This window comes from Phalacrocorax aristotelis, chromosome 9 (assembly GCF_949628215.1).
Source record: "Phalacrocorax aristotelis chromosome 9, bGulAri2.1, whole genome shotgun sequence".
NCBI classification, from domain to species: domain Eukaryota; kingdom Metazoa; phylum Chordata; class Aves; order Suliformes; family Phalacrocoracidae; genus Phalacrocorax; species Phalacrocorax aristotelis.
Genome location: NC_134284.1, coordinates 22,054,487 through 22,072,316, shown reverse-complemented (window position 1 = coordinate 22,072,316; position 17,830 = coordinate 22,054,487). Strand labels below are relative to the sequence as shown.

The window sequence follows — 17,830 nt, the reverse complement described above, 5'->3', positions numbered from 1 at the left end:
GCGGGGCGGGCCACGGGGAAGCGGCTCCTCCGTATAGGCGTGGCCGCCCGCCAATCAGCACCGGCAGCCAGTAGTGTGAAGGGACAATGAGCCTTGTCCCACCCAGCCACCCAGAGGGTCCCGTGCTTTGTAGAAGGCGCAGCGCCGCTGCGGTTGCATTGGGAGAAGTGCCTGTCAATCCAACGTGATTGAGTTAATCCCCGCCCGCCCCGCGGACGCGATTGGTCAGGTTTCCCCGGTGCGGGGGTTTTGCTCGGGAAGCCTCGCGGGTGCGTGATGAGCGTATAGATCCTTCCGCTTCCGGGTAACGGCTGGCGGGGGGACCTGGCGTGCTTCAGCCGTCCTCTGCCTGGCCGGCGGCTCCGCGGGAAGGGAGGGCAGCGCAGCGCAGCCCTGTGCCCAGCCGCTCCCTTCGGCCGGGTCCCGGCGCTTTCCCGAGTGGAGCCGCAGGGCGGTGCGCTGGGGGACGCGCCGGCCCCTTGGCGGTGCGGGCGGGGGCCGGGGCGGGAGCCGAGCAGTGCTGCTGGCGAATGGAGCGCGGGGAGAGCGGGGCCGCCCGGGGCGGCGGGGGGAGGCGCTCCGCCCGGGGCGGGGGCTGCCCGTGCCGAGCGGAGCTCCGCGGCGGCGCAGCGCGGACGGGCGCGTGCGAGGCGCGGGGCAGAAGCGTGCGTGCCCGCCTGCGTCCGCTCGCCGGGACGGAGGCGGCGGTTTGTGCCCCCGAGAAACCAGCCGTTCTGTGCGTGCCCTGGTTTTAGCGCCAGGCGAGGAGACCCGAGTGACCGGTGGCTTTGTGCGGGCTGGCCCGTCGCCGGAGCGGCTGGCGGGGCCGGCAGCAAAGCGGGGGGCTGGCAGCGGGGGCGGGCGGTGCCCTGGGCCCGGGGGTGCCCGGCGACCCGCGGAGCGGCCGGGTGCGCGGCCAGCCGCGCCTGGGCGGGCGCCGCCGCCTTAGCGAGAGCTCGGAGCGGAGCGCGGAGGTCTCCTGCGGCCAGGCCCGTGCGGTAAGTAGAAGAAAGTGCTGAAAAGGCTTCCTCTGTTCTAAAGCCGGAACCTCGCACAAGTGACAAATCAGAGCGTGTTTCCGAGTGCTGCAGCTCCGGCATTTGGACTTTTGCTGTGTTAATGGCCATCCGTGTCACTTCCAGTGGTACGGAAAAGGCCTTTTTCCCACCCAGTTCAGCTCGTGATAGTTTTACAAAGAAGGCCAGCGTGTCTTATGCATTCAGAAGATTGTTTTCTAGTTCTTGATTTCTTTTGGAATCCAGATGACACTTGAGTGACAGCTCGGTTTTCATTTTCTGTGAAACCACAGTCGGGCATTGCTCCTGTTGCCTTTTATTTAAGTTTAATTAGAACAAATTGCAAAGGGAACTGTCCTGGGTGAATAGCTTATGAAAAGAAAAGGGTTACTGCAGTATTCAAAAGTATGTGTATTTATGAAGTACTTTCTATTAATGAATCTAAAGGTGAAGTTCATGTATTGTTGACGAACGCTGTGTGTTTTATGTGTCAGTATGTTTTGTTTTCAACAGAACATCGGAAGCCAGGCACAGTCATGCTGACCGAGAGACACAAAAGTTATTGTTTTCTGTGGTTTATATGTTATGATTAATATGGTGCAAGGTTGTGCAATATGAAAAAAATAGTATCCAGTTCATCCTAGATAAAATTTCAGTAAGTTCTGCAAAGCAATATGTTTTTCTATTCGTTGAACTGGTACGATACACAGAGACGGAGGCTTAGCTGGTGCTAAATGTAATAGCCCAACTGGTCTGTTTTGTCACTTTAATCTAGCAGAAAGACTCCTGTCACTTTAAGATCCTGGGGAGTTAGAGGGGAATTAAATTAAAATTGAGTAAAAAGAAAGATCTTTCTATTCTTAAAAGCAGCTAAATGTCATCTTCTAAAAAAAATGCTGGGTTATAAATGGAACTTCCTAGTAGTTGCCTTCCTTGATCCTTCTAGCTATTTCTCCAAGGAGACGGTTCATTAGAAATTATAAATTAAATAGGACATCAACCGAAGTGTAATAAAGCCTTGTGAGGATAAGCTGCTTCCAGAATAACGTAACCCCTGTTGTAGTTTAATCCTCTGTAGTCCAAGAGATGCCCTTGGTTGTTGGTACTCTGGGCATACCAGGCTTGCAGAGAGAGCACCTGCGTGAGGAAGCCGAGGCATGCCTGTAAGAGTCGCAGCAGCAACATGCGCAATATTCCTCTAACAGCTACAATTCTGTTGTCACGGAGATAATGACTTATCCCATGTCATTATTGATCTATCAACAGTAAGAGCAATTTTGCAGTTTGATATTGTTTAGTAAATAGAGTAACATCTGCTGAACACTGAAAAACTGCTATACATGTTAGAAGCCTTCCCTGAAGTCTGTGTACTGGGTTAATAGAAGTGCCTGAATTTATAATTACGGTAGTTTTGTGAGATTGGCCTGTGAGATAATATTAAGCTTAACAGAATGCTTTTTAATAAAATATTTAGTATGGTCAAATGCTATTGGATTATGTAATATGCAGCACTCTCTTAGTGGATAAACCCTTTTCCTACTGGTCAGACTTAGAGCAACTAGCCCATGTACACTCTAGAATCAAGTAGATAATCATTTGTTATCTGGTCCAGTCTTCTATCAGTCTAAGTGAAACTTCTTGTATTTTCCAGATAATGGTTTAAATCATCTGTTCAGAAGAAATATTAATGGGACTCCCATAAGACTCCTGACACTTTGCTGATGTTCCTGTTAGAAGACCTATCACCTCATTTTGAAAGCAGCAATGAAAGCGCCAGTATTCAAACAACAGGACTTAGATGCTCACAGTTAGTCACAAATTGCATTACTTCCAGGCATTCTGCTGCTGAACGGAATTACTAGGTATGCATTGGTAGTTTGAGGTTCTTACACAGTGCACAAGAAGGCAGACATCTAAGAATGATACTGTCAGCAGAAAGTTGTTTTTAAAAAGGGGAGGGCTAAATTAGCTAGTGGGAAAGATCAGAAGAAAAGTCTCATTTCAGCTTATCAGAACAGGACACCTCTTTGTGCCCCAGTCAGATATCTGTGCGCCTTTCTGACTTGTGATAGCGCTTGAAAATGAAGTCCCTAATTGTGCCTTAACAATTGAGCTCTACTTAAGTGGTTTATTTTCCCTTTAAGCTTTTTAGTGGGATGGCTTGAGCTCCAGTTGTTCTGCATGCCAGGTAAATAATTTCAGCATGCCATCAAGGCAACATCTGGCAGCATCAACATATCCTCAGTTTCAATAGCATTAAGAATGCTTAAAATGTACCTACCATTCTGGACTGCACAGTTAAACTTTGTGTAGGATGCCTAAATTGTGAACACTGAAGAAATGTCTGTGAAAAGATCCTGGTTATTTTGAAGATGTGCTAGTCTGAAAAAGTTGTGCAACAAGCAGCAGAAATGTAGAAGTGCTAGGGCGGGTTTTACTGGTATAGAAGCTCAGGTCCCATGGGAGGTTGATGCTTTGAAATCTGAACTATATCTAACCTCCTGTTCTGGATCTGACTTGGAGATCTGTAAGCAAGTCTGTTTCTGAACTAGATGGGTAGTTAAATAATATTTATGGATTTACAGCATATTCCCAAGTGGGTGTTTCTGTTGGCTTTAAAATACAACAGTCCATTTCATAAATGACAGAGGTGAAGCATACATACAAAATTATGTAAGGTTGGTTTAACTGATGGGTGATCTACATGATTGAAGGCAGTTGTTTGACTCAGATTGTGTCAGGATGCCTTTGGCAGAGAGAGGTCATTCTAATAATCAAAGGAAAATTGTCTGAGCCCCACATCTAACAAACATAATGGAAGATCATGTTCAAGCTTGAATGCGGGCCTTTAAGTAAGATGCTCTTTAGACTTGAAGCTTGCTTCTTAATGACACTGACCTCAATATGTGCCTCTTTGTAGTAACACTCTGCTTTGTGACTTGTGAAGCTGTCCTGGGACAAGGACCCTCTAGTATGGCCTTTGTAATAGGGGAGTAGAATTATTCCTTGGGATAAGTAAGCTTCTTGAAACTATTCTGCCCGACTAGAGTCTGTTGGACCCTTGGGCCTTATTTGCAGATGGTAGTGGTGCTTGAGTCTTTCACTGTTACAGAGGAAGCATAATCTTATATACATCTGACTTATGAGAAATGTTACCTCTAATGACAACACCTCTTGCCTCTTCACCCAGGAGTTAGGAATGCCAAAATCTTTCATGGGTCTGAGAAAAGACTGGGCAAACTCAAGAAAGTAAAATTGGTCTGCTAAATACAAAGATGTTGTTGGATTGAGTTTTGAGCCATAGAAAACTAGGGACTGGCATTATAACTATGTGCATGTCCTGTTCTTTGCTTCCTGCGCATTCACTTTTGACCAGAGTTGCAGAAACTGGGTCCTGAGTTTCTGATTTAACTTGGTATGGTAATTTGTACAAATTGTAATTTACTTAAAATGCTGGAAGTGTCTTCTGGTCTTTCATAATTGTGGGGGAAATCCCAGGGCACTCTCTGCCTTTAAGATTCTTGTGCCCCAGTTAAATTCTACTGGCATACTCCGGGTGTAGCTACGATGGCAGGAGTGTTTTTGTTGGCCTCAGCTTGTTTTAAGAACGTGCTGCTGCAGTGAGGCAAGAAAAGCTCCCATGAGCATGTATTTCGTGTCCACGAGGGGGCTCTGACAGCTCTGGTCTGGTGGTTGGTGATCCCCGAGTGACGCGTGTCACTAAAATGGCAGGCTCTAGTAGCTGAATGCTTGTTGCCTCTGAGAGTGACTACATCTGTCCCCATTCAGCACTTTCAAATTCCCTATTTCTTCTATGTGAAATTTAAAAAAAAAAAAAAAGGTAGAGCAAGGTACTTTCCTGTCTCATTTTGACAAATGCATCTCATGTAACAAAAACTTGCCTCACCTTCAATAAATAGCACTGGCCATTTGACGTCTGTGGCAGAAGACAGATAGCACCAAGTGTGTGTTATCACACACGAGTTTCAACTGTATGAGAGATTTCTCCAAGTAAAAATTCAAGAGTTTTGCACACATCAGTGTATTTGTAAAGTAGATGGAATTGTTACGGATAATCTTAATTATATTTTTAAAAATCTTAATATTTTTTAAACTTGTTACTACAGTATTTCAATAAAGATTTTACTTTTTTCATCACTCATCCTTCAGTCTTTCAGTTTTTTCCAGGAATGTGTGTGCACATTTTAACAAGTTTGTACGTTCTCATGATGTTCCTTTGAAAAGGAAGTATAGTCTAGCCAGTGTTGTGACCCTAAATCACATGAATTGCTGTTGCTTAATTGTTCCTTGACAAATCTTATTAAAGTAATTCTGGGAAGCTTGGAAGCTTTTTGTTAAAACATTAGTCTTCAGCTGCTAGTGTTATCCGAGTAATTTTATATTAGCTATAGTATAAACAAGGTCTTATTACTGTAAAAATGTTGAGGGTAATTCTCAGCTATATACTGCATGCTCATGGAAGTGCAGAAGTGATACGTTAAAGCAGGGATGAAGAAAAGCTTAAGTGAGTCACCAGACTAAAATTAATCACTGCAGTCAGTGATATTTGTTGTAAAAAGATGTTCCTAGTCTCACTATTGTATAAAGTGTTGTGCAGAGTCGAATGACCCTCATCTCACTCGCATACATCTTTTCATATGGATTGAAGCTTTCAAGTTTTTATGCCAATTAGAGTTGTTTTGACTAAGATTTCCTACAGGAGTTGTGTAGTGGCTTATGCTCTGCTAAAGAGAACTTGAATTTGGATGAGGCAAATGTAAAGTGTGATGCCTCTCGGAAGACAGCTGTGGTGTGGAATCTGAGGGCTTGAAACTACTGAGAACTGACCTTTGACAGGAAAGTGCATGGAAATCTGCCCATGTTTGGCTGTGGTATGAGGTTTGCAAACTCTTATTTGTATACGTACAAACCAAATTGAGCTAAAAATCTGGAGTTTTTTTCCTTGCTGGATGTGATACTGTCCCTGTATTTCTGAATTTTTGTGGGCTGGGCTAGAATCTGTTTCCAGTTATGAAAGCAAGGAATGGGTGTACAAAGGTGTGGGAAGCTGGGACTCAGACAGGCGGAGGGGAACTGTACTTACCTGATGCAGATAGCTCCGTGAGCTGTTCCTAGAGGTGGATGGGACAGCGTCATCTTTCCAGGCCTGTTCCAATCATTGTCTCTCCCTTCAGAGTGTGGAGATTCTCAGACCAGATGTGTAACCTAACAAGGGACACTGGGAATATGGAGGGGAGGGAGAAACAGACTGACAAGGAACATGGGTAAGGATGTAGCAACTAGGTCTAATGGCACAGAGGCAGAAACTGCTAAGGCAGCACTGGATAAAATTAAGAATAGAAGAGTTCTGGGTAAAATAAATAAATTGGGCTCTGCCATGAACAAGATGCAGTGGGATAGGACTGAAAGGGCTACTGGTGACTGGCACTTGCAAAATAGGCTTTCCCAAGAGTATAGAAATGAAATCTCAAAGCTTTTAGGTGAGAATCTAGCAGCAGCATGTCTCAGACTTCTGTGGCACTGGTCACCTCAGTGACCACCCTATGGGGATGAACAACTACCTTGTGATCTTTCAGTCACTCCCCGCACAAATTAGGAAAGTCACGTTCTGATCCAAGATGGTTTGTGCAAGGATCGATGTGACTTTGCATTGTGAAGATTTTTGTTAATTGACTTCTAAGGAAATAAGCATGGATGCAGGTTGTTAAAGGAATGCTCTTAAAGTTGCGAAGTTGGATACTCGAGAAATGTTAGATTTAGGCAGAACTTTTGAAAGCATGTGCATGCGAGGTCAAACCAAGATTTTCATTTTGAGGTGACATCTGTTTCCACAGAAGTCCTGCATTTTCAATGCATAGACGTTGGTTTTCTCAGTGCGGCCTGAGGTTCAAACAAAGGAAGGCTGTTTGCAGGCGGACAGTATCAAAGCCTTTGATAAGCCCTCCTTAGATAGACCTTGTTTCAATCTCTACCTTGGAAGGAAACCTGGAAAATTGTTTAAAGCACAGTCCTCAACAGTGCTCACTGCTGGTGTTTCTCTTTGAGTGTTCGTGCTGATGTAGTTCAAAGGCTGACTTGGAAAAGTTCTCGGCCTTTGCAGTTGTAGTTAGAATCAATAAAGTGGAGAGTATGAAGTTTGAAAATAGAAAGTATTGCAAAAACTGTTGTGAAAAGGTAGGTGTCTTAAACTGGGTTTCTGAAATCAATGGATACTTTGAACTTGCTGTATTTTAAATCCTTTTCTGCTAACCACATATATTGGTGTTGCAGGTAAATTGTGAGCTCGTATATGTTAAGCTCTCTGAAAAAGTGTCGTGGTTCAGCCTCTGATGGCCACCTAAAACCCACGCAGCTGCTCGCTCACTCCCCCCACCCCTGTGGGACGGGGGCGAGAATCAGAAGAGCAAAAGCAAACAAAAAACTTGTGGGTTGAGATAAGAATAATTTAATAATTAAAATAATAATGACAATAATAATGATTATTATAATAGTGACGATAATATAATAAAAAGGAAAATGGAAAAAAACAAAACCACAAACAATACAACTGCTTACCACCTGCTGACCGACGCTGCTGGTCACTGAGCCGTGATTGCTGCCCTCCCCCAGCCAGCCCCTCCCAGGTAACATACTGGGCATGACATTACATGATATGGAATATCCCTTTGGCCGGTTTGAATCAGCTCCCTCAGTTGTGCCCCCTCCCCTCCTGGCTTCTCGTGCACCCGGCAAGAGCATGGGAAGCTAGAAAAGTCCTGGACTAGTACAAGCACTGCCCAGCAACAACCAAAACATCGGTGTGTTATCAACATTGTTTTCATACTAAGTCCAAAGCACAGCACTGTGCCAGCTGCAGTGAGGAAAATGAACTGTATTCCAGCTAAAACCACGACAAAAAGTGTCCATGATGGTGGTAGGAATATTTTGGAATGCTTGGTTTTCATAGGAGTTTTTATGTGATGTGAAGAAAACTATACCCAAAGTACTAACAAAAACTTTACATGGGCGAGGAGGATTGTGTTGTGTGTTGGCATACTTGCATTTGTAATATACAGACTGAAAGCTCAAGAACAGACTCAAAAGTATCTCTTATGAGAGGTAAAAATACATGTTCTTAAAGGGGAGGCTAGAAACTTGAGGTTTTAGATCTATACATTTTACTTATTTAAAAAATCCAAACAAGGTGGGGGCAGACACCCAACCACTTGTAAACCCAAAAATATCAATACAAAGATGAGAGAAGTTTGCAGGTTTGGGGGGTTTTGATATTCTAAAGTGTATTTTCTGTCCTTTTCTGAATTATGAAAACCTGTATGTCTTGAAAATCTGACTGTGCTAGAACAGGTGAACTAATTGAGAGAGCACTGCCAAATGCCCCTTATAAATACTGTGATTGTCTTGATTCTGACTGTTCACACGCAGTGTTTTTAATGCTTATAACTGCATGATACAAACATACAGGTTTGGGGGTGGTTACTAACCATGCACTTCTAAAGCGCAAGCAGTTCTCACAAAATAGACAGCTTCTCCATAAATACGAGTGTATGCACCTTTCCTAAATTTGCATTAAAATAATTGCATGGAAGCTCTCTCTAGTTTTAATGCTTACCTTTAAGTTAATTTCTTGCAGTTCAGCAATTGAAGTTTCAGCGCTGCAGTGCTCTAAACTCTTCCTCTGAAGTTCGGAGAGCTCAGCAGCCTCCTTGGACATAGCTAGCAACTCGTGGGGTAAATAACTCGTACTGCAAAGTTGTTGGGCTTGTACAAAGGCCTGTTGTATAATCAACTTGACCTCATTTAAAAAAAAATTACACCCTGTGAAAAAAAGCCTGGGAAAAAGCTCTGAGTTTTAGAACAAACACTTTTCTTGTGACATTGGGGCATAGATCAGTCTGAATCATCCTTGGACTCCCTTCCCCATCAGTAAGCCCTTTTGCTCTTTGTCCAGAGATTTGTTCGGATACTAGTTTTCAGTTGCTGCTGTCCTGGGAAGCAGGAGGACACAAAGGTACATCCTAGCAGCTGCTTTCTGTCACTGTACTTTATTTTGGGACACTTGATCAGAGGAAGCTGATCTGCACTCTGTTGTAGTTTCATGCTAGACTACAGTGGCAAATGATTTAAGGTCTGTGTGCCATGGAAGGAGGAAAGTAAAACTAGACTTCTCCTAGAACTATAGTCTTTTAAACAGTGGTATAGGAGAGTTGTTTTGTGTAGGATATGTCTCCTATGCATTAAAAGACTAGATGCAAAGAAATAAATTGTTTCACAAAGCTGGCGTACCTAGAAGCAGGAAGACTAGATGGAGGAAAGTGTAGCTCCAGACTACTGAGTCTCAGGGAAATCAAAATAGCAAAACTGCTGTTGTGGTGTCAAGGGAAGCAAGGAGAGCCACACGTAGTCATATGTGATTAGTTTTAGTAATAGAAACTTCATGGAATGTTATATTTCAACAGTTGTTTCTGCTGTTTTTTCAGAGGACTCCAGAGAACATTTTTTTTAACCAGCTTATGGCATCTCCTTCTGTAACTTTAGGGAAAAAAAATGGAGAGGAACAAGGAGAAAACCCAATCCACACTGCAGAAGCAGAAGTCAACATACCCCTTCCCTTGTATGCTTTCTGGTACAGCTAGGTTGTTGCTGCTCCAGAACATCTAGTCTTTATTTTTTTTTAAGCACATCCAGACTCCCTAGCAAACTGTGTGTCTGTCTGCAGCTGGAGGTCTGTGGGTGCTGCTGTAGTACAGCCATTAAACTTTTTTTTGGTCCACAGAGGGTTCACAGCATAAATCATAATTGCATAAAATCTGAGACTTCTTCAGCTGCTGTCTTAAATATGAAAATGCCGCTTATATATAGGATTCTTGAGAAACCTAATTAATATTCATATATTTCTTTTAAAAAAGGTTGATGGGTATTATTTTTCCAGTTTAAATAGAGTATAAAACACTCCCAAATAGAGAATATCTTTCATTTCAACAGGTGGAAGATATTTGGGCTTGTCTTTATACCTGCACCAGTTTACCATGGATGTCAAGTTTTTAATTTACTTTAATATTAATCAAATTCTCATAGATGAAGAACATGAAGATTTACAGGTAAGTAATGTTTTCTGGTTTTAATATACCAGCTATAATTCACTTGATTTTTAGCCCATCTTTCTCGTTTGTATGCTTGCAGAGGATTCAGGAGTGGTGTGTGTGCTCTCTAAGTGCAGTGCTCCAAACCGCACAAGCCTCAGCAATCCTACTGCCTTATCTCATCTGGAGGGAGTCACGTTGTATGAGCAAGCTTCTCAATTTCTATTTACAAGTGGAGAAGCAATTATCTTTTTTTTTTCTTCCCGCTCCTCTTTTCTCAAAGATACTTTTATACTCTCCTCCTGTCTGCAGTCTCCTCCTACTTCCATGTTCACTTATCTTCCTAACTTAAATAGGTCACTGAGGACCGTAAAGACACTTAGGAAAAGAGAGCTATGCAGAACAATGCCCTTTAAAATATATTGTAAAGAAGATAGCTGAAAGCAGGGGAGATCTCTCAAAGAAAGTAAATCCAATCTTTTGTTCTAGTTGCAAAATGTAGACAAGTTAAAAACTGTATTTCCTGCATAGCTGCTAACCTTGCTGATGCCTAAATGTTACACACAAATTGCAGGAAAAAAAAAACCCAACAACCCCAAACTCAAGTCACCTCGGGGGATGAGGGGCCAGGAGAGCACATAGCCTGCTAGTGAGGATGCTCCTCCGGGCAAGGAAAGTTGTGTCTCGGGGTTCTGCTCCTACCCCATCTGTGCCTCTGACTTGGTCTATATTCAGTTGTTCTCTGGCTGACACTTTTGCTTGAAGAATATTTTTTTTTAAAATGAAATAATTATATTGGCATGCAGATGTATAGTCCAGTACGCAGTTCCATATAGAAACAGTATTTAAAAAAGCTTCCTCTTAATAAAGCCAATATAAGGACTTTCAGTACTGCAGATGCATCAGGAAAACTGCACCAGTGTAGCCGAGTGTACAACAACCTTTTCCTATTTTCTGTTCACTAGCTGTGAGGTGATATTGTCTCCAAAGTTTGTGTCTGCTCCCTTTACCAGCTTCTAACACCCCTAGTGTGTTATTTGGGCATTGAGTGTTTCTTCCTATATTTAAGGAGAAAAGAAAAGCTTTCTGAGTGCTCAGACTGTTGAAGGTGTGTAGGCACCAGAGTAAGAACAAGAGCAGAGCATGTGAGAACCTGCAAAGGAAATAGGTAGAAGAAATAATGATGCTTGGGAAAGGGAGAGTTGCTGGTTTGCTCTTGAGACAAATTGTTTGATATCAGCATGGAAGTTGACTGTTATTTATGAATGTTTTGATAATGCTGGAGGACTCCAGTATCATCAGTGACAACTGTTCCTTTAGAGCATATTTTCCAAATAATATGGTGTGATTCAAGGCAAGTGTTGTTTGCATGAAGAATCCTGATATCTAGTATATGTGATGTACAAAGCAGTCCGTTTTTCTCATAAGTAAATGGAGCGGTGCCTCAGCTGGTTTATACTGGCTTAACTTTCTTTGAATTCAGTGGACATACATCAGTTTTTGTCCGCTAACCTTGTTCCCACATCCTTTTCACTGTTAGGCTTGCTCTGTCCGTTACAGAAGCTGCAGAGATCTGAGGCATCTTTGGGAGAATCGTGCACCTAACAGAAAACTTGAAAGAAATGTCTTCTGTTCCTAATTGCATATGCTTACTGCGGTTCTGGGAGTGCCCCTGGGAGTGATATTGGGAGTACTAAGTCCAGCTGTAAATACCTTACGTGCTGAAGGCTCTTATTCTCAGAAGGATATGAGGGTGTAAAGGACTTGGTTTACAACAATTGATTTAATGGATGTTGTTAAACCTTTGTGTATTTAAGATTGTGCAAACTTCATTTTGACTGCATCATCTTCTGTGATATTTGTTAACTTCTAGTTTGAGATGAAATTCCAAATTTAAAAGCTAATGAATAAGGGGCACCAAGTATCACTTTCCTTCTGTTTACATAGAAGCATACTGGCACAGAAAAATGCCAAAATCAATTGATTCAGAATCTGTCTTGTAGACTGTGCTTAAATTTCAAGTGTCCTTGGAGAGTTAAAATAGCCAAGTCTGCCCATGAGTTGAAACCTGGGCAAATAGTAAGTGCTTAACTAAGAGAGAGTATTTGGGCCATGGGTGGCAGAACTGATACAAGGTCCCGCTTTCCTGCAGAGGCAGTCAGTCTGCACCCAGATGTGGAGCCTAATTAGGCAGAAGATAAACTTCAAAATATGCAGCGGGGAGAATGTGAAATGCCAGGTTAAGTCCAAATGATCTCCACATTAATACAGGGCAGGAAGTTAGCCTGGTTGACTGGTGTGATCCTTGCCCTAGCGCTCCTGAAGGTAGGCTGTTTTGACGTTAACATTTAGAGTTTATGGCTCTTCATTCCTCACTGACTGAGGAGAGAGTTCTGTAGCAACTCCTACCACCATCCACGGAAGCTCTCTGTCAAGCAATATGCAACTTCTAGTAGCTATAAAACAACACCAAAAAAAAAAACCTAACCCCAAAACCCTGAGAAGCCCCAACGCTGAAACCTGTCATGCCAAAGACATATGTCACTGGTATGCTGCACACAAATGTTACTCTGCCAGCAAATGCTGTTCCTCCCACCCCAAGACTGCCATGTGACTCATTATATGAATAACAATTTTACATTGCTGTACCCAAGCAAACATAAAGGGAAACATCTTAGTATCTTGTAATACTTGTTTGTCATCAGTTATGAGCATAATAAATGGGCATGTTATGCTAATAAGAGAGAGCAGCTACTCTGCAGCATTATTAGTACTTCTCTGTTGCCCTTAAGATGTCACACAGGTCCTCCTATGAAGTAAACCACGCCAACGCCATTCTCATTTTTGCAGTATTTGATGCTTTCCACCCAGTCTCTTGGGTATTCTGCTCATCAGAGGAAATGTCTGAGAATGCTGCATATTCACTGAAAAATACTCGTGTTTTGGTTTAGAGGCTGAGCCAACTGCTTCTAAAAATATATTCCTTTCTTCCAAGGAGAGAGAGCTAGAGCTGTTGCTCTCTCCTTTTCAGAAGCTCCTCCACCCTTCCAGGCTGCTTGCAGCCATCCTAACCTCTCCTTTGTTGTTTAGGTGTGGTGTGTAGGCAGCTTTTTATTGTTTGGGTAATGCACTGAATGCTCATTTACTTAACATTTCCTGTTTGCCTGTGTATATTGGTTTTTCTAACTCAGCATGTACAAAGCTGTTTGAGGTAGTAAAATCAGAGCCATGAAAGCCTCTGCACAGGGAAATGCACAAGAGGATCTTAATGCAAGCAATTTTTAGGTACACTCATGCATTGTCCAACACCAGCAAACCTTCTGAATACAAAGGGCTGTTTTTATTTTGGACTTAAAAGTTCTAGGTATACAAAGTAATTTCTTAAGGGGGGGTTTCATAAGGAATTGGTTGCTGCCGGTGAGGGTTGCTCATGTGCTTGCTGTGATGACTGAGTCAGTTTTCCCAGTCCAAATTCGCAGATAAGATTTTCTGTTCTCTAATCTACCTATTCTAGACACGTTCCTTTGGAGTCCAACCCTTTTGGGTTGTGTCTAGTTCCTCACACTATACCAAAGGTCATTAAGAGACAATCAGCTCTGAATTACTGTGGGGCAAGCTCACTTGCATAGGCGTGGATTACATTTTACACACTGGTGATATAAACTTTACTCCAAGTAAGCAGTCTGTCAAAACCATGCTAGTGAATAAATTATATTTTCCAAGCTAGGTGATAGGCTTGTCCACAAGCAGAGGGGGATTACAAGCATTCAGTTTCCCTCTCAGTGACAACTTAAAAGGTCACAGTCACCCCAAATTGTGCCACTGAGCATTCATAGCTTCAAGGTCAGAACCAGCTATAAAAGTACACTCCTCACCATTAAGTTCTAACAAAATTTCCATTTACCACTGCTGGTGAGGGATGGTGATTTCTGATGGTTTGGGAGCAATTTAAATAGAGAGCTATTCCAAGTAAGACTGTTGGCACATGGATGGCAGATTGTCTTGAATACCTGGCCGTGGGCAGAAGTGAGCCCCATGAAGGCTCCCCTGGCTGATGCAGCTAGATGACACTATTCATGTGGGCCAGCCTACCCTACCCGGTGACAGAGGGTGGAGAGCTGTTGTCCCCCACCTCTCGCAGACTGCGGGAGCTCACCCTCGCTCTGCTTCTGAACTACACATCTCGAAGCACTTGGCCACAGCACTGTTTCGTGTGGTCAGAGACTTATCCCAAATGGCCTGGTTTTCTGCTCATTAGGCAAATGAACTGCACAAGTTCCCAGCAGCAGAGGGCAGCAACATAACCTCTGCCAAAGAGTGTTTTTGTGCCTTATGAAATACTGACAAACTTCACATGCTCATCCGGGTTGTTTACATTATATTATGGTTCAAATATGAAGTAGTTGTTCGTTGTTTCCCCCTTCCCGCCCTGTGGCTCAATGCACTGGCTTTCATGTGATTGTAACTTTCTGATGCTGCAGATGGAGCAGAAAATGTTGACACGATTCTGGTTTCTCTTGCTGGGCTACGGAACCGACGCTGTGGCTGGCAACGCACCACCACTGCGCTCCTTTGGTTTCTAACTAATTTTTCTGGAATAACCTGAGCATATGCTGTAGATTTTTTGCTTGGATAGTTACAGAGGAAAGAATCACCTGAATCAGACAACAGCAGAAAGGTTTTGTTTCCTAAATTCTTGTTTGTTTTCCACGTCAGTTACAACACTCCATGCATCTGTGTGAATTCCTGTTCGTACTAACTGCAATGACCTGGAGCTGTTTGATTCACCTATAACTGCTGAAATGCAGGCTGCATTCTTGCTTTCTAGGCATTCAACAGAGACATTAGGAAACTTGCCTACTTGTTGGCACGGGTCGCCGGGGCTACCGGCTCGTGCAAAGATCGCCCGTGGTTTGCCGCACATCTCCTGGCGTTCGGTGACTCTCACAGTTCCAGGTTCCCCCAAAACGTGATATCGTGAGACATTCAGATTCTTCTCTTCCAGTGCGTTTTACCCTGCTAGAAATAGCACTGCCGGTGCTTACCTGGTGTCCGCGGCCGCCCGCCGCCGCTCAAGGACGGCCTGCGGCGGGTCGGGCCGCCCCGCCGGCCGTGCCAGCCTGGGCCCCGGCCAGAGTCGGGGCCTGCCGGGGCGCCTGCCCACTGCCCTCACGGCGCTCCCCTCAGCGGGGCTCCCCGCAGGGCGGGACGGCGGTGCCGGCCGCGGCCCGCGTTACATAACGCCGCCCGCCGGGCCGGGCCGTGGCGGCGGGGGCGGGCCCTCCGCGCAGCCCCCGGAGTGGCGGGGCCGGGGCTGGTGCCGGGCGGCCCCGCCGAGAGTGGGTGAGCGCCCAAGCGAGTGAACGGCCGCAGCGCGGCCGGGGGGAAGAGGCACCGCGGCCCCTCGGGCTGCCCGCGGGGGAACGGCGGCGGCGGGTGCCGCGGCGGTGAGTGGGGCGCCGGCCGGCGGGAAGGGGCCTGTGGCGCTGCTGGGGGCGCTGCTCGGGCCCTGCTGCCGGTGACGGGGAGCGGGGGCGGGGGGTGAATAACGGGGCGGCGGCGGCGCCCTGGGACCGCGGCGTCCCGTCCCGCTGGGGCAGGAGGGCGGCGCAGCTCTCGCCTCCCTTCGCCTCAGTGACAGCCCGCCGGCGCCCAGACCCGCCTCCTGTTGCTCGGCGCTGCCGCAGCCCCGGCCCGCGCCGCTCCGTCCGCGGGATCGGCGCGGCGGGGTGAAGCGCCGCCCGGCCCCTGCTCGGCCCCGCCGCCTGGCCGCCGCGCCTCGGCTCTCCCCGAGCTGCCGCCCCGGTGCCGTCCCCGCCGCCCAGGTTTGTGGAGCCGCCGCGCCGTGTAACGGGTACGGCCGGAGCCGCGGAGCCGGCGCGGAGGCAGGGCTTATCCTTGCCACGGGAGCTCCCGGGGTACTGCCGATACGTACAGTAACGTAGCTGCCGTAATTGCGACATACCTCCCTAAATAACATTAAGCTAAACGCGTAAAAGCTTTCATCTACCTTCTCTTTTGAAAACTCGCATCTGTGAATGCGTCCACCAGTACTGCGTTCTGCAACTTTTCCTTCCCAGATGTCAGGCTCTTGCCACAGCCGGCTGCTCAGCGTTACTGTCAAATTTCTTCACCTCTTGGTTCCCACCGGCGGGACTCCAACCACACTTTGCAAGCTCCGTGTTTCGGTTCTCCTTACCCAGCCTCTCTTCCCTTCAGATCTATTCAATGTATCGTAGCTCGGCTCTGACTCCCCTTAAGCAGGTCTGACCTTGCCTCCCTTTTTCTTCATGAACAGTTAGAAATGTTCTCCGTTTTCCTATGATAAGAGCCACTACCCTTGTTTTTAGACACTGTACAGCATCTGTATGTAAACACCCCCAGCCCAACCTGTAGTAAGGCTTCTGTTTCTCATACGCGTGTTTCAGCCATCTCTTTTATTCCCAATTTCTTATTGTTTTGACCTGTGTGAATTTAGATCTTTATCGAGGAAAACTGTTCATAGAAATAGCTCTACTCAAATAGGCTAACAGACTGAAATATACAGGAGTTATGGATGTATATGATGATTAATTGTGAAAATGGTGGTCGCAAGACACTGCTTTCTTTTGCAAGTTCATCAGAGCAGGATGCCTGCCTTCTTGGCCTTAAATCTAAGCCTGGCTGTCTTTATCATTAATGAAAAACAATATCGCCGTGCTACTCTTACCAGCTCCTTGCTGCCACTTTTGGATGTTACTTTTAAGCCCTTGGCATGCTGCATGCCATTTGAAAATCTTTGTACACAGTGGTTGTTTTCTGGGGAAAGAATTTAAAAAATCCAACAAAACTTTAAAAGCTGATTGGTTGCCTTCAAGTATTTTCCTTCTTTTTCTAAAAGTGTCTCAAATCTGTGGGTTGTTGAAATGCACAGCAGCTTGGCACAATCTCCGTGGTTGCGAAGTGTGTGAGCCAGTTGGATCTCAAGGAAATGTAACTGCCTGCAACTAGTCCCGTGGTGACTTTTATTTCAACAACAAGCAAACATCTTTTGGTGAGTCACAGCAACATTTCCCTACAAACTAGCTGTCAGGAAGTAGAGTGTGACAAAGCTGATGGGCTCCCTGTAAAAACAGCTTTTCCCTACACCCGGTGCTGTTTTCGTGTTCTTCATCAATGATCAGATCCAGAGTCCTCTCAAATCCCCAGCGAAGGCAGAATTCGCTACCGTTCAGGGTGCCCTGCCGTGGTGCTTGCCTCTATTCTTGTATACCTTCTTCTGATAGTTCCAGTTCTTTCCTTCAGTCCTGTATTTCACTGCTTCTTCTTTACCTCCATCTTGGTCAAGACTTCTGCTGTGCTTCCAAGACTGTTCCTGGTGCCTGTGTCGTCCGTGTCGCCTTTGTGCACTGACCTCAATGAAGAGTGTCTAGCTTTTCCTCTTTTTTTTTAGTGCCCCACCAGTTACCTGTGGCTCCCAAATCATCCTGAAAATCTCTGTGTACACTTGTGGGTGCTCAGCCTCAAAATGTGGCTGTACCTGCATCCACATCTTTTTAAGAGCAATGCCACTGCCTGAAGGGATGCTCCAAACCCAGCACCTGCATTGCAGCTTCAAAAAGATAACTAGCCTTCATCTTTTAGCATAGCTTCTGTTGGAAACAAGGTTTATGCCGTCCTTTAATATGTGTATGCACATGCACCTGGATATTTGTCCTTTAAATAATATTTTAT

General features: G+C 45.2%; 1 protein-coding gene, 1 long non-coding RNA gene and 1 other non-coding gene across 11 annotated transcripts in view; all 3 read left to right on the top strand.

The window, feature by feature from the left end:
* The first annotated feature begins 286 nt into the window (after nt 1-286).
* Nucleotides 287-5,178, top strand: LOC142062010 (uncharacterized). 2 transcript variants are annotated; one of them, XR_012662339.1, is made up of 2 exons: nt 287-998; nt 2,668-5,178. It is a non-coding gene; the product is annotated as an uncharacterized LOC142062010 (long non-coding RNA). The 2 variants fall into 2 exon arrangements; XR_012662338.1 differs by having other exon boundaries at nt 287-2,281.
* On the top strand, nt 2,086-2,358 carry LOC142062302 (small Cajal body-specific RNA 13). Its single transcript, XR_012662417.1, has one exon.
* A 4,845-nt stretch (nt 5,179-10,023) lies between the features above and the next one.
* Nucleotides 10,024-17,830, top strand: part of SYNE3 (spectrin repeat containing nuclear envelope family member 3) — an 80,249-nt gene continuing 72,442 nt past the window's right edge. For 2 of the 8 annotated variants that reach the window (XM_075103835.1, XM_075103834.1), the window contains exon 1: nt 15,352-15,564. The gene's annotated coding sequence lies outside the window, so the exon portion shown is untranslated. Of the gene's footprint in view, nt 10,136-15,351; nt 15,565-15,649; nt 15,943-16,170; nt 17,151-17,830 lie in introns of those variants that run through there. The other 6 variants (XM_075103828.1, XM_075103832.1, XM_075103827.1 and 3 more) reach the window with 6 other exon arrangements.